The sequence below is a fragment of the Panthera onca genome, chromosome E1, assembly GCF_046562875.1.
Source record: "Panthera onca isolate mPanOnc1 chromosome E1, mPanOnc1 haplotype 2, whole genome shotgun sequence".
NCBI lineage: Eukaryota > Metazoa > Chordata > Mammalia > Carnivora > Felidae > Panthera > Panthera onca.
In genome coordinates this window covers 22343585-22357882 of record NC_138352.1, presented here as the reverse complement: position 1 = coordinate 22357882, position 14298 = coordinate 22343585, and the positions used below count along the sequence as shown (strand labels likewise).

The 14298-nt window shown below is 44.5% G+C and overlaps 1 protein-coding gene across 1 annotated transcript in view; it reads right to left on the bottom strand.

Moving 5' to 3' along the window:
- DNAH9 (dynein axonemal heavy chain 9) overlaps positions 1-14298 on the bottom strand; it is a 329272-nt gene that overhangs the window by 7991 nt on the left and 306983 nt on the right. The window lies entirely within an intron of this gene.

The window sequence follows — 14298 nt, the reverse complement described above, 5'->3', positions numbered from 1 at the left end:
TGCGCCCCGAGTCCCCTTGCCTGTGGGATGGGAGACTGGACCATGTAACTCTATGACCATTTAACTCCTGGAACTGTTAAAAAAGACAAGTTAAATATGCCTCCCTTAAAGGTGAACATATTTCGGGTCCTAAGTGACAGCTAGAAACTCTGTCACTCAGCCCTCTGACCCCCGAACTTCTTCATGAACTTAACAGAGAGACTGTAGCCGTTACTCTCTCTGCCCTGGAGTCGAGTGGCTGGGCTATTTTCAGATATAAATACCTTCATATTTTATACAAGAACTAAACATCCCGATCAGCCCAGTGCCAGGTAGGCGAGCCCGAATGAGTACAGCCCAAATCATGGATGCTTTTCCCTCAGGTAAACAGATCATATTCCAGCGACAGAAAACAGATTTCCTTCCAGGTATCTGCTCAGCTGCACGGGGGTGGCTCACCAGAGAAGACTGTGGTCGAGGGTTCTGAGGCCACCCCCCCGGGTCCGACGGGAGGTATGAGCATCCCATGTCTACCCTCCAGGTTTATCGCTTCTAAACACACCCAAATCAGGAGAACAAAAGTTCCTTCTGGTAGATTTCCCCAAGGGTCTTCTGACACGAACAGAAGTTGAAACAAAAAAACATTGTTCTTTTTCCTGGACTCTTTACTTCAGAGGACACTTCTGAAAAGAGGCTACGAAATACTCCTCGTACATTTGAGCCAAATTCAAGGTTCTGAGACAGAGTGTCTTCCTCATGCCCTCAATTCTGTGAAAATTCATTGTTATACGTAGTTGGTAATTTGGGCATTAGTAAGGTTTGCCAAAAAGCAGCTGATTATTTAATAAAATAGCATTAAGTGTCAAAAGTAAATTTAGTGCAAAGGGAAAAAGTAAATGATCAAACCCTCTCTTTTATGAGACCCCATCTGTGCAACTTTTTCTTGCCTTATCATACTATCTAAGACCTTCATTCCAATGAGAATAAAAGTGATAAGGGCAGACATCCTTGCTTCCTTCCAAAGGGAAAAAAAATCATCTTCCAACATTAAGAGCGGTAAGTTTTCCTTAGATGTCCTTTATTCTGTTGAGGAAAGTCTCTTTTCTTAGTCTTCTGATATTTTAAATCAAGATTCACTGTTAAATTTTGTCAGATGCTTTTTTTTTCCTTTATGAAGATGATTGCGTGGTTTTCTTATGTAGTACGTTTATACGGTGAACTCCATTGATTGAGTTTTCAGCGTTAAAGCCAGCCTTGCAGTCCTGGGATGAACCCCATGTGTCCACAATGTGTTGTCCTCTTCTTATGTTGTATGATTTCATTTACCAACATCTTGCGAAGGATTTTTGTATTTGGGTTTATGAGTAGTATTTGTTCCCCATTTTCTTTTTTCTTTTTTTTTAAATTTTTTAATGTTTATTTATTTTTGAGACAGAGTGCGAGGAGGGGGAGGGTCAGAGAGAGAGGGAGACACAGTATCCCAAGTAGGCTCCAGGCTCCGAGCTGTCGGCACAGAGCCCAATGCCGGCTCGAACGCACGGACTGTGAGATCATGACCTGAGCCAAAGTCGGATGCTCAACCGACTGAGCCACCCAGGCTCATTTTCTTTTCTCATGGGATCTTTGGTTTTTCTCATAGTACCTTATGGCCTCATAAAATTTGTTGGGAAGTGTTCCCACTCTGCTTTCTTATTTATTAAAATATTCTGTAAACCGTGTCGTAAACAGATGTGCTGTCATCCAGGCTCTGTTGTTCCACACGGGCAGAGCCCAGGTGGAGTAGAGTTAGCATCATTCTGAAGGGCCCTAGGATTCTGGGAGTGGTGAATGAGCACTGGCTTCAACTTAAATCACCAGCTGCAGTAGCACCTAAGAGAGTCAGCCTGTCCTTTGAAGCTTTGAAGCCAGGCTTTGACTTCTCTCTAGCTATGGAAGTCCTAGATGGCGTCCCCTTCCAATAGAAAATTGTTTGTCTGCACTGAAAGCCTGTTGCTTAGTGTGGCCACCTTCATGAATTATCTCGGCTCGATCTTCTGGATAACTTGCTGCAGATTCTATATCAGTACTTGCGGCTTCATCTGGCACTTTAACGTTACAGACACGGCTTCTTTCCTTAAACCTCCAGAACAAACCCCTGCTAACTTCAGACTTTTCTGCAGCTTCCTCACCTCTCCCAGCCCTCGTGGAACTGAAGGGAGTTAGGGTCTTGCTCTAGATGAGGGTTTTGCTTAGGGGAATGTCGTGGCTAGTTTGGGCATCTATCTAGACCACTAAAACGTTCTCCACATCAGCAATAAGACTGTTGTACTTTATTATCATTTGTGTGTTCCCCGGAGTGGCCCTTTGCATTTCCTTCCAGAACTTTTCCTTTGCATTCACAACTTAGCTAACCATTTGGTGCAAGAGGCCTAGCTTTATGTCTTGTCTTGTCTTTTGACATGCCTTCCTTGGTAAGCTTAATCACCCGCAGCTTTTGGTTTCAAGTGAGAGACGTGTGACTCTTCCCTTCACTTGAACACTTAGAAGCCATTGTAGGGTTATTAACTGGCCTAATTTCAATATTGTTGTGTCTCAGGGAATAGGGGGCCAATGGAGAGGGAGAGAGACAGAGGAATGGCCAGGCAGTGGAGCAGTCAGAACACATAAACAATGATCAATTGAGTTTGCTGTTTTATTGTTTTATTTTTTAAAATAATTTCTTTCAATGTTTATTTTTGAGAGAGACAGAGAGCGATCGGGGAGGAGCAGAGAGAGAAGCAGGGAGCACAGAATCCGAAGCAGCCTCCAGGCTCTGAACTGTCAGCACAGAGCCCAACGTGGGACGTGAACCCACGAACCACAAGATCATGACCTGAGCCAAAGTTGGACACTTAACCGACTGAGCCACGCAGGCATCCCAAGTTTGCTGTTTTAAATGGGCATGGTCTGTGCACTCCAGAGCAATTACATTCATAATATCAAAAATCACTGATCACCATAACAAATATAATACTGAAAAAGTTTGAAATATTGTGAGAATGACCAAAATGTGACACAGAGAAATGAAGTGAGCAAATGTTGTTAAAATGACACCTACAGACTTGCTCAATGCAAGGCTGCCACAAAACCTCTATTTGTAAAAAATGCATTACCTGCAAGGCTCGGTAGAGTGAAATGCAACAAAATGAAGTATGCCTGTATTTAGCTTTCTTTTGTGAAGAATTTTTGCTTTGTTTTTGGCTGGTCAAAGAGTTCTGGGTTTATCATTTTCTTTTTCTCTAGTCCTTTAAGGATCTCTCCCCACTGTCTCTGGCTTGCATAGCTCCCTATGAGAAGTCTGCTGTCATTTTTCTCTTTGCTCCTTTGCATATACTTCACCCCCGCTCCTGCCCCTCAGCCCGCCTGCTTTACCCTTGGGTTTCCTCAACTTCATTATGAGTTACCTTTACAGAGTTTTCATTGGGTATATTCTTCATGGGGCTTGTTGAGTTTCTTGTGCCTGTGGGTTTGCAGTTTTCACCAAATTTGCAAAACTGTGGCTCTCATTTCTTCAAGTATTTTTTTTTTTGTCTGATTCTCCCCTTTACCACCTCTGTCCTCTGAGACCCCAATTATTGTATGTTAGACCATGAGACCACAGGTCACTGTTGTGCTGTTTACTTTTTTAACATATTTTTTCTTTTTCCTTCACTTCGGATAGTTTCTTTTGCTATGTTTTCATCAGTTGCCAATCTTCCAAAGTGCATGTTTCATTCAGCTGCTGTATTTTACATTTCTGTCAATTTCATTTTTTATCTTCCATTTGTACTTCATCATGCTCTTACTTTCCTCTGTCTTCTTCAGCATACGGAGCAAACTTACAATTGGCTCTTAACCTCCTTGCCTGTGAATTCCATCATCCCTGCCATTTCTGGCTCCATTTCAACTGATCCGCTTTTCTCCTGGATATGGATCAGATATTCCTGCTTCTTTACATGCCTGTAATTAGTTTATGTCAGACACTATGAATTTTACAGTTTTGAGTGCTGGATTTCACTGTATTCCTTTAAATAGTACTGGAAATCATTTTTTGTGGCCTGCAGTTAATTTACTTGAAATCAGTGGATCTGTTGGAGGCTTGCATTTCAGCTTTGTTGCAGGGGGAGTGCAGACCAGCTTTCAGTCTTAGTCTGGGTCCAGTTCAGCCCACTGCTGAGTTCCTACCCTTCTGAGAATCCTCCCTGATGCCTCCTGTTTTTGTCTTTCTTTCTGCTCCAGCTGGTGGGAACACAAACTATTCCCAGCTCTGCATGAGCTCTAAGAATTCTTTCTGCTCCTTTGTCATGGTTCCTTCCCAGCTTGGGTAGAGTTTTCTCACTCATGTGCAGAGAGAGCATCAGCCAGCAGAGTGTCGGGGGATCTCTCTGCAGATGTCTGAGACTCTTTGGGCAGCTCCCTGCCATAGGCACTCTGGCCTGCAGACTCCACCACTGTGGCCTCCACAAGCTCTGCTCTGCATGTCTCAGTGCAGCACAACTGCAGAGTTCTTTCCTGAACTGTAGCCCAGAAACTGCGTGCCCGTCGTAAGCTTGCACAATGAAGGGACTGCATTTCTTCTTCCCTTTCTGTCTCATATCACAGTTATGTCATTATGCGTTTGTCCAAACGCCTGGGATGTACAGCACCAACAGTGAGCCCCAGTGTAGACTACACTACAGGCTGTGGGTGATTGTGATGAGTCAGTGTGGGCTCCTCAGTTGTGACAAATGGACGACTCTGGTGGGAGATGCGGCTAGCAGGGCAGGCTGCGTGCGGGGGCAGGGGGTATGTGGGAAAGCTCTGTACCTTCCTCTTAATTCTTCTGTGAACCTAAAACTGCTCTAAAAAAATAAACTCTTATAATAAAAAAAATGCAATACTTAATTTTTAACACCATTTGGAAATCTGGAATCGTTTTGATAGAGGAACATAAAATGCGTAACTTGGCTTTCTTAAAAGTTTCTCACATCTGCTTGTAATATGGTGTTAATTCATTCTGACGATGGTTTTGCATTTGCTAATTGAATGTGCAAGTGACAGAGCCTTAGAGAACGTACTGTCTCTGAGGTGGTGCCAGTTTGAGAGCGAAGAACAGTTTAGGAAAAGAGGAAACCATCCACCTTGCAGTTAGGTTTCTGAAGTCAGTATTCCCACGACCTTGAGCTGAAGTAGATATGACTCATGTTCATAGCAGGAGCTGAGAAGTAAAGGGAGAACCTCGCCCCAAATTCACTCAATGTAACTTGTGTCCTTTTCTTAGGAGAAGAGGAAATATATAATCTAGGATAGCATGTCTGGAAAGCTGTTGAGAAAACATCAGTTTCCAGGGCACCTGGGTGGCTCAGCCGGTTAAGTGTCTGATTTCGGCTCAGGTTATGATGTTATGGTTTGTGAGTTTGAGCCCCACGTCAGGCTGTGTGCTGACAGCTCGGAGCCTGGAGCCTGCTTTGGATTCTGTGTCTTCCACTCTGCCCTTCCCCTGTGACCTCTCTCTCTCAAAAATAAATAGACATTAAACACAATTTTTTTAAAAGAAAAAGAAAACATCAGTTTCCTAAGGTGTTGACAGCTTGGTGGAGGCTGGGGTGAGTCAGACAGCGAATTTCTGTGGTCAAGCTCTGGGTAAGTGGGCCCTTCTTAAGGACTCAAGCTATACTGTCATACGGAAACCTTTTTTTACATTTGTTCAAGCCCAATTTCCTCAAGTTCCTCCCGCCTGCACCCTGTGTGACCCTGATTGATATCTGTACTCACTTGCTAACAGGTCAAGAGTCAATAAGAAGACAGCTTACAGAGAAAACACGGACTCCTTCTCGAGGGGCTACAGGATGCACCCTGTCCTGGTGGCCCGTTCCTGTCTGCTTTTCCTTCCCTAGGAAAGTGGTCTCTGCAACCAGCTTTCATTTGTATGAAACACAGGAGGTGAGGAGATGGGCGGGGGGCGGGGGGTGGGAAGCAGGAGCGATATGGGCCTGCGTCCCTTCCCATCTGGCTTCCCGACTGAGGGAGACAGCAGCCCGTCTAGCTGGGCCTTCTGATGGAAGACCGGAGGCACGCGGGCCACATCGGCTGCCCGGTGAGTGGTGACCGGAAGTCGTTGAAGGGCCAAAGCAAGGCCCCCCGTCAGACCTGCACACGCAGTCAGCACACAGTGGCACAAAGAACCGAGTAGCTGTCCAAGTCAGCAAGGTGGACTTCAGTGTGAGCATCGTTCACGTATTTAGAAACAGGTCTTGTCCATTAGTCACCGAAAGCCTAGGGAAAAAAGTCTGACGTCCTCACACATTTGAATAATCAGGGACGCCTGGGTGGCTCAGTCGGTTGAGCTTCTGACTCTTGATTTCGGTTCAGGTCGTGATCTCACAGTTGGTGAGTTCGAGCCCCGCATCGGGCTCTGTGCGCTGACAGTGCGGAGCCTGTTTGGGCTTCTCTCTCTCTCTGCCCTTCCCCTGCTTGCTCTCTCACACAATAAATAAATTAACTTAAAAAAAATCTATGTTTAAAAAAACATTTGAATAATCAGAAACAATTCCTAGCCCTACCCAGCGTCTAGGCTGGTCACGGCCCCACCAGAGAGGGCACCGCCCAAACGCAGTATCACGCAAGCCGCAAATGTGGGCGGTGTAATTTTAAATTTTCTCACAGCCACACAAAAAAAGTTAAAAAGACTCAGATGAACTCAATTTTCATAATATAGTTCATTTAACTCAATATATGTAAAATGTCAAATATTTTAATATGTAGTTAATATACAGATTAATAGGATATTTTATATGCTTTTTGTCTTATATCGTTGAAATATGGTATTTATTTATTTTTACTTTTTCATGGAAAATTTTTCCTTTTATTTTCATTCCAGTGTAGTTAATGCACAGTGTTATGTTAGTCTCTGGTGTCCAACATAGTGACTCAACAATTCTGTACATTACTCAGTGCTCATCTTGATAAATGTTCTCTTATCCCCATCACTTTAGAGTGACCCCATCCCCCCACCCCCTTCCCTCTGGTGACCATCAGTGTGTTCTCTATAGTTAAGGGTCTTTCCTTTCGTTGGTTTCTTTTTTCTTTGTTCCTTAAATATCACATATGAGTGAAATCATATGGTATTTGTCTTTCTCTGATTTATTTCACTTAGCATTATACTCCCTAGATCATCCATGTTGTTGCAAACGGCAAGATTTTATTCTTTTTTATGGCTGAGCAATATTCCATTGTGTATATATGTATGTACACACACACACACACACACACACACACACACTACATCCTCTTTATCCACTCGTCTGTCAATGGACACTTGGGTTGGTCCATCAATTGGCTGTTGTAAATAGTGCTGCAATAAACATAGGGGAGCACATATCTTTTCAAATGAGTGCTCTCATATTCTTTGGCTAAATACCGAGTAGTGAGATGACTGGGTCATAGGGTAATTCTGGTTTGAACTTCTTGAGGAACCCCCACACTGCTTTCCACAGTGGCTGCACCAATTTGCATTCCCGCCAGCAGTACGCAAGGGTTCCTTTTTCTCCATGTCCTCGCCAACACTTGTTTCTTGTGTTTTGAATTTTAGCCATTCTGGTAGATAGGAGGTGATATCTCATTGTGGTTTGATTTGCATTTCTCTGATGGTAAGTGATGTTGAGCATCTTTTCATATGTCTTTTGGCCATCTGTGTGTCTTTTGTGGAGAAATGTCTGTTTATGTCTTCTGGCCAATTTTTTTGAGGTTTTATTTATATTTGAGAGAGAGAACGAGAGAGAGAATGTGCACGTGTGATTGGAGGAGGGAGAGAGAGAATCCCAAGTAGGTTTCATGCTGACAGTACAGAGCCCAACATGGGGCTCTACCCCATAAACTGCAAGATCATGACCTGAGCCGAAATTGAGTTGGGTATTTAACCTTAACTGACTGAGCCACCCAGGCACCTGCCCATTTTTAATTTGGATTAAGTGTTGATTGTAAAAGTTCTTTATATATTTTGGACACTAACCCTTTATCAGATATGTCATTTGCAAATATCTTCTTCCTTTCAGTGGGATGTCTTTTAGTTTTGTTGATTGTTTCCTCCGCTGTGCAGAAGCTTTTTTTCATGAAGTTGCAATAGTTTATTTTTACTTGTGTTTCCCTCACCTCTGAGACTTATCCAGAAAGCTGTTGTTATGGCTGATGTCAGAGAAGTTCCTGCCTGTGTTCTCTTCTGGGATTTTTATGGTTTCAGGTCTCACATTTAAGTCCTTAATCCATTTTGAGTTTATTTTCGTGTATGGCATTAGAAAGTGTCTAGTTTCATTCTTTTGTAACTGTCCAGTTTTCCCATCACCATTTGTTGAAGAGATTTTTTTTCCCCATTGCATATTCTTGCCTCTTTTGTTGAAGATTAGTTGACTGTATAATCATGGGTTTATGTCTGGGCTTTATTCTGTTCTATTACTGTATGTGTCTGTGTTTGTGCCAGTACTGTTTTGATTTCTACAGTTTTGTAATATAACTTGAAGTCTGGAATTGTGATACCCCCAGCTTTGTTTCCCATTTTCTTGTGGTTCCATACAAACTTTAGGATTGTTTGTTCTAGTTCTGTGAAAAATGCTGTTGTATTTTGATAGAGATTGCATTAAATCTGTAGATTGCTTTGGATAGGACGGACACATTAACAATGTTTGTTCTTCCAGTCAGTGAGCGTGAAATGTCTTTTCATTTGTGTCATCTTCGATTTCTTCCATAAATGTTGTATAGTTTGTAGATGACCGGTCTTTCACCTCTTTGGCTAAGTTTATTCCTAGGTATCTTGTTATTTTTGATGCACTTGTAAATGGGATTGTTTTCTCAATTTCTCTTTCTGTTGCTTCATTATTAGTGTACAGAAATGCAACAGATTTCTGTGCATTGGTTTTGTATCCTGCAACTTTACTGAAATCATTTATCAGTTCTAGTAATTTTTTGGTGAAGTCTTTAAGGTTTTCTTTCTTTCTTTCTTTTTTTTTTTTTTGGATTTTTGTTTTTCAAATGCTTGTTTATTTATTTTTGAGCGAGAGAGGTAGATAGCAAGCAAGGGAGGGGCAGAGAGAGGGAGACAAAATCCTAAGCAGGCTTGGCACAGAGCCTGATGCAGGGCTTGAACTCACCAACCGTGAGATCATGACCTGACCCAAAACCAAGAATCAGACGCTGAACTGTCTGAGCTACCCAAGCACCCCTGTTTTTTTTTTTTTTAATCTTTAAGTAAGCTCCACACCCAACATGGGGCTTGAACTCATGATCTTGAGGTCAAGAGTTGCACGCTCTACCAACTGAGCCATCCAGGTGCCCCTTTAGTGTTTTCTATCTATAGTATCATATTATCTGCAAATATTGAAAATTTTACTGGGGCGCCTGGGTGGCTCAGTCAGTTAAGCGGCCGACTTCGGCTCAGGTCATGATCTCTCGGTCTGTGAGTTCAAGCCCCGCGTCAGGCTGTGCTGACAGCTCAGAGCCTGGAGCCTGTTTCAGATTCTGTGTCTCCCTCTCTCTGACCCTCCCCTGTTCATGCTTTGTCTCTGTCTCAAAAATAAATAAACGTTAAAAAAAAAAATAAAAAAAAAAATAAAATTTTACTTCTTCTTTATCAGTCTGGATGCCTTAAAATTTTTTTCTTGTCTGATTGCTGTGGCTAGGACTTTCAGTACTATATTCAATAAAAGTGGGAACAGTGACCATTTTTCTCTTGTTCCTGACTCTAGGGGGAAAGCTGTCAAATTCTCAGCATTGAGGATGATGTTAGCTATGATGTTTTCATACATGGCCTTTATTATGTTGAAGTAGGTTTCCTGTAACCCTACTTTGTGGAGGTTTTTTGTTTTTTGTTTTTTGTTTTTTCAGTCATGAATGGAGGTTGTACTTTATCAGGTGCTTTTTCTGCATCTATTGAAAGGATTATGTGGTTTTTATCCTTTCTCTTATTTATGTGAAGTGTCATGTTCATTGATTTGTGAATATTGAACCACTCCTGCATTTCAGGATTAAATTCCACTTGATTGCAGTGAATGATGTATTTAATATATTGTTGGATTGAGTTTTCTAATATTTTGTTAAGTTTTGCACATCTCTGTTCCTCAAAGATATTGGCTGATAGTTCTCTTTATGTGATGTCTTTATCTGGTTTTGGTATCAGGGGAATGCTGGCCTCATAGAGTGAATTTGGAAATCTTCCTCCCTCTTCTATTTTTTGAAATAGTTTGAGAAGAATAGATATTAACTCTTCTTTTAATGTTTGGTAGATTCACCTGTGAAGCCATCTGGTCCTGGGCTTTTGTTTTTCTGGGAGGTTTTTGATTGCTGATTCAATTTCATTGCTGATAATCGGTCTGTTTAAATTTTCTATTTCTTCCTGATTCAGTTTTGGGAGGTTATATGCTCTTAGGAATTTATCCATTACTTCTAGGTTGTCCAATTTGTTGGCATATAGTTTTTCATAATACTCTCTAATAATCCTTTTTATTTCTGAGCTGTCAGTTTTTATTTCTCCTTTTGCATTTTTGAAGTAGGCTACACACCCACCATGGAGCCCAACATAGGGCTTGAACTCACAACCCTGAGGTCAAGACCTGAGCTGAGATCAAGAGTCAGATGCTTAACTGACTGAGCCACCCAGGAGGCCCTCTCCTCTTTATGATCTCGTTTTCGTCCTCTAGCTTTCTCTCTCTTTTTTAAATGAGTCTGGCTAAAATGTTATCAATTTTGTTGATCTTTTCAAAGAACCAGCTCCTGTTTTCACTGAACTGTTCTATTGTTATTTTTTTAAAGTTTCTATTTTGTTTATTTCTGCTCTAATCTTTATTATTTCCTTGCTTCTATAGTTTGTTCTTCTTTTTCTAGCTCCTTTAGGTGGAAGGTTAGGTTGAGATTGTTCTTGCTTCTTCAGATAGGCCTGTATTGCTTTAAACTTCCCTCCTAGAACCACTTTTGCGGTTGTAAGAACTCATGTAAGTTGGCCCCTCCGGTTTTCAAAGCCAGATGTTGCGGGGGTTTGTCCCCGCTGTGAGTGCTCCCCAGTGTGACAGTCTGTTTCTCCCCCTTCCCACCCTCTTTGATGTGGCCTCTTTACTTTCAGCTGTAGAGGTTGTTCTGCCAGTCTTCGGGCCATTTTCTGGGTTATTTACACACATGTGAGTGTCACCTAGTTGTATCTGTGGGTGAGGCAAGCTTCCCAGCCTCTTTCCTAAATACGGTGTTTCATTTCTGCTTAACAGAACATCTCAATTTGGACCAGTCACATTTTAAGTGCTACCCTGTCATTGCTTGCTACTGTAGACAGTACAGATCTAGGAATTTAGCTTCTCATGTAATTTTTCTACCCAGGCAGAGGATTTCCTGGGCCCACTGCCATCCGTACATGGCTCTTTGAAAGCTATACCTAGCTGTTACTGTAAAGAAAGAAACTGGCCTTTGGGAGTTTTGTACATCAGACTTTTGTGCGTTCGGTTAGTGGGAGTCGGTACCTTTGACCAATCAGCTTGGAGTACTCGCAGGACCTAATTCTTCATTGTGTTATGGCTACAAGGCAGAGGTCTTTTTTCTCCCTCCAAGTTCATTTGTTTTGAGAGCGAGGAGCAGGGACAGAGGGAAAGAAAGAGAGAGAATCCCAAGCAGCATGGAGCTTGATGCTGGGCTCGAGCTCACGAACTGTGAGCCTCCCAGGCGCCCCAAGGAGCCAGATGTCTTACTGTGGTGACTCCCCAAGACAGTTCCTCTCTCTGGGAACGTGGCTGTGGCAAACTGACGTCCCGTAGGCGGCTCCCCTACCTTCCTCCACCTCTTCTGCGCTTTGAGCCCCTCCGCTCCTCGGGCTTAGCGTACTGTGCCTCTCAGTTCAGCTGATACTTTTTGGGTAGCCTTCCGGCTTCCCATCCAGCCAGTTGTGAACGATTACAAGTTTCTCTACCATAAATGCTATGAGTATTGACTTAATGATTTAAAACGTTACACCTCTCCTAACTTTGGGGCCCAGTCTGAGCCTGTCGGGTGTGCTGGGTAGCGTGAGTGGCCCTCTGTCCTCCTGAACCACTCCCAGGACTTTAAAGTGACTGTGTCCCAGAGAAGGGGACGGCAAGAAGGGGAACCTCAGAATCTCCTGCCAGGTGAGCCGGTCTACAGAGCCCGTCTTGCTGTCCCAGCAGCGTCCTGGTGGGAAGCCAGGAGCTGAGCAGATGCACACTGTGTGGTGAGGCCCTCCCCTGCCCCTCCCTGGCCAGCCCCTCCCCTGGGCCATCAGGTCGCTCCCCTTTCTGAACTCTGTCGCCATCCCCTCGCCCCCTGATCTCACCACCTTCTTCTTCTACCTACTTGTCTTTTTTTTTTTTTTATTTTTTTTTTAAATTTTTTTTTTTTTTCAACGTTTTTTATTTATTTTTGGGACAGAGAGAGACAGAGCATGAACGGGGGAGGGGCAGAGAGAGAGGGAGACACAGAATCGGAAACAGGCTCCAGGCTCCGAGCCATCAGCCCAGAGCCTGACGCGGGGCTCAAACTCACGGACCGCGAGATCGTGACCTGGCTGAAGTCGGACGCTTAACCGACTGCGCCACCCAGGCGCCCCTCTACCTACTTGTCTTAACACTGTGCTTCACAGGCGGCTCATCCCAAGGATCACCTGGCTGCTGCTTGAAGATACAGGCGACCAGGCCAGTCTGGGGGCCTGTCCTAATGAGACTGGGTTTAGAGGACAGCGTTTTAGAGGGTCTGCTCTCGGGCGCCTGGGTGGCTCAGTCGGTTGAGTGTCTGACTCTTGACTTTGGCTCAGGTTGTGATCTCATGGTTCGTGGGTTCGAGCCCCGCACAGGGCTCTGCACTGACCGTGTGGAGCCTGCTTGGGATTCTCTCTCTCCCTCTTTCTCTCTGCCCTTCTCCCGTTCTCTCTCTCAAAATAAATAAACTTAAAAAAATAAAAAAAAGTGTTCTCCAGCTCACAGAGGGACCAGGAGGAAAAGGCCACAAATGCACAGCTGTCCTGACTGCTTGTGGGTCAGTGTTCTGTCACCGCCTTCTGAAAGTCACCATGCCCCACTTACTCGCCTGTGTGGACCCTCTGCTCCGGCCAAAGCAGGTAGCTCCTAGAGCAGGGCTAGGGTTCCTCTTTTGGAACCGGTGGAAGATTCTTCTCCTTGTCCCCACCGGTTTCTCCCCTGCCCCCTCCAGCCACTTCTCCTCTGGGGCCTTCCCTCCTCCCACGGCTCTCTGTGCATCTTGTGTTGGGATCTGCCTGTGTGCTCCTTGTGGAGAGGAAGGCCCCCCTTTCCGTCTCCCTACACCCACCGGCATGGAGTGCTGAGACCTGTCCAGGGCGCTCATTGGTCAGCTGTGCTTGAACCAGACTGGGGAAGGCAAGCAGAAACGTCTTCACCCACCCCTTCCTCTGCCCGCAGGCGCACTCGGGGATTCACCCAACCCCAGTCACGGCTCTTGGAAGAAACACGACTGAATGAATTGGAAGATGGATGGGTAAGTGCACTGCACAAATTGCACAGATTTGATAAGCTAAGGCTACAGCAAAGCTCCTGGAGGTAATTACCAAGAGAGACCTGTGTACCACAGTCACGGGCCTGCGTAATGTGACAGGCAAAGGCCTTGCTCACATTCGAGACCGTTCTATGAAACTCTGTGTTTCATTTGATCACAAGCTGGCACGTAATTTGGAAACGTGACCAAATACGGTCTTCGACACGCCTTTCTGTCCTTTCTCCTTGTTTCCCTCCATCTAAACCGGCAGGCAGGGGTGGGGAGAAGGAAATGAACAGATAAAAAAAAAAAAACCCACTAACGTAGATTTTGCAGGCTGTCTCATAGTTTCTATGTGACTCTTTGTGACAGGATGCACGGCTGTTGTAACCGTGGCTGTGTGGCTCCAAGAGCTGCGCCCCAGGCCACGGGTCACACTGTGGACCTCCGGGCCCGGCCGAGCATTCGCTGCCAGCTTCTCTTCCGTCTGAAAGTGCCAGTGTAAACGGACCGCAGTCCCCTTCCTCAGCTCCTGAACGGCAGCCTGCCCTCCCATTCAGCTGTCATCGAGGTGCACGGTCCGTCGGGGTCCACGCCAGGCCCCTGAACAGTTCTCTGCTGGTACGTAAACTTGTTTGAGTCACTGGGGGCAGAAACAGTAGACTCTTTCGTTGCTCAAGAGGTAGGAAGGATCTCTCAATCCAACCTTGACGTTGTCAAAGGTGAAAATTCTCCCCTTTCCCCCGATGGGGCCATAATAGTCATCAGCTGATACTCTGGGGGGACTTAGTACACGCCAGGGATGGTTCTAAACATTCTATGTGGATCAGCTTACTTAGTCCTTCCCCAAAG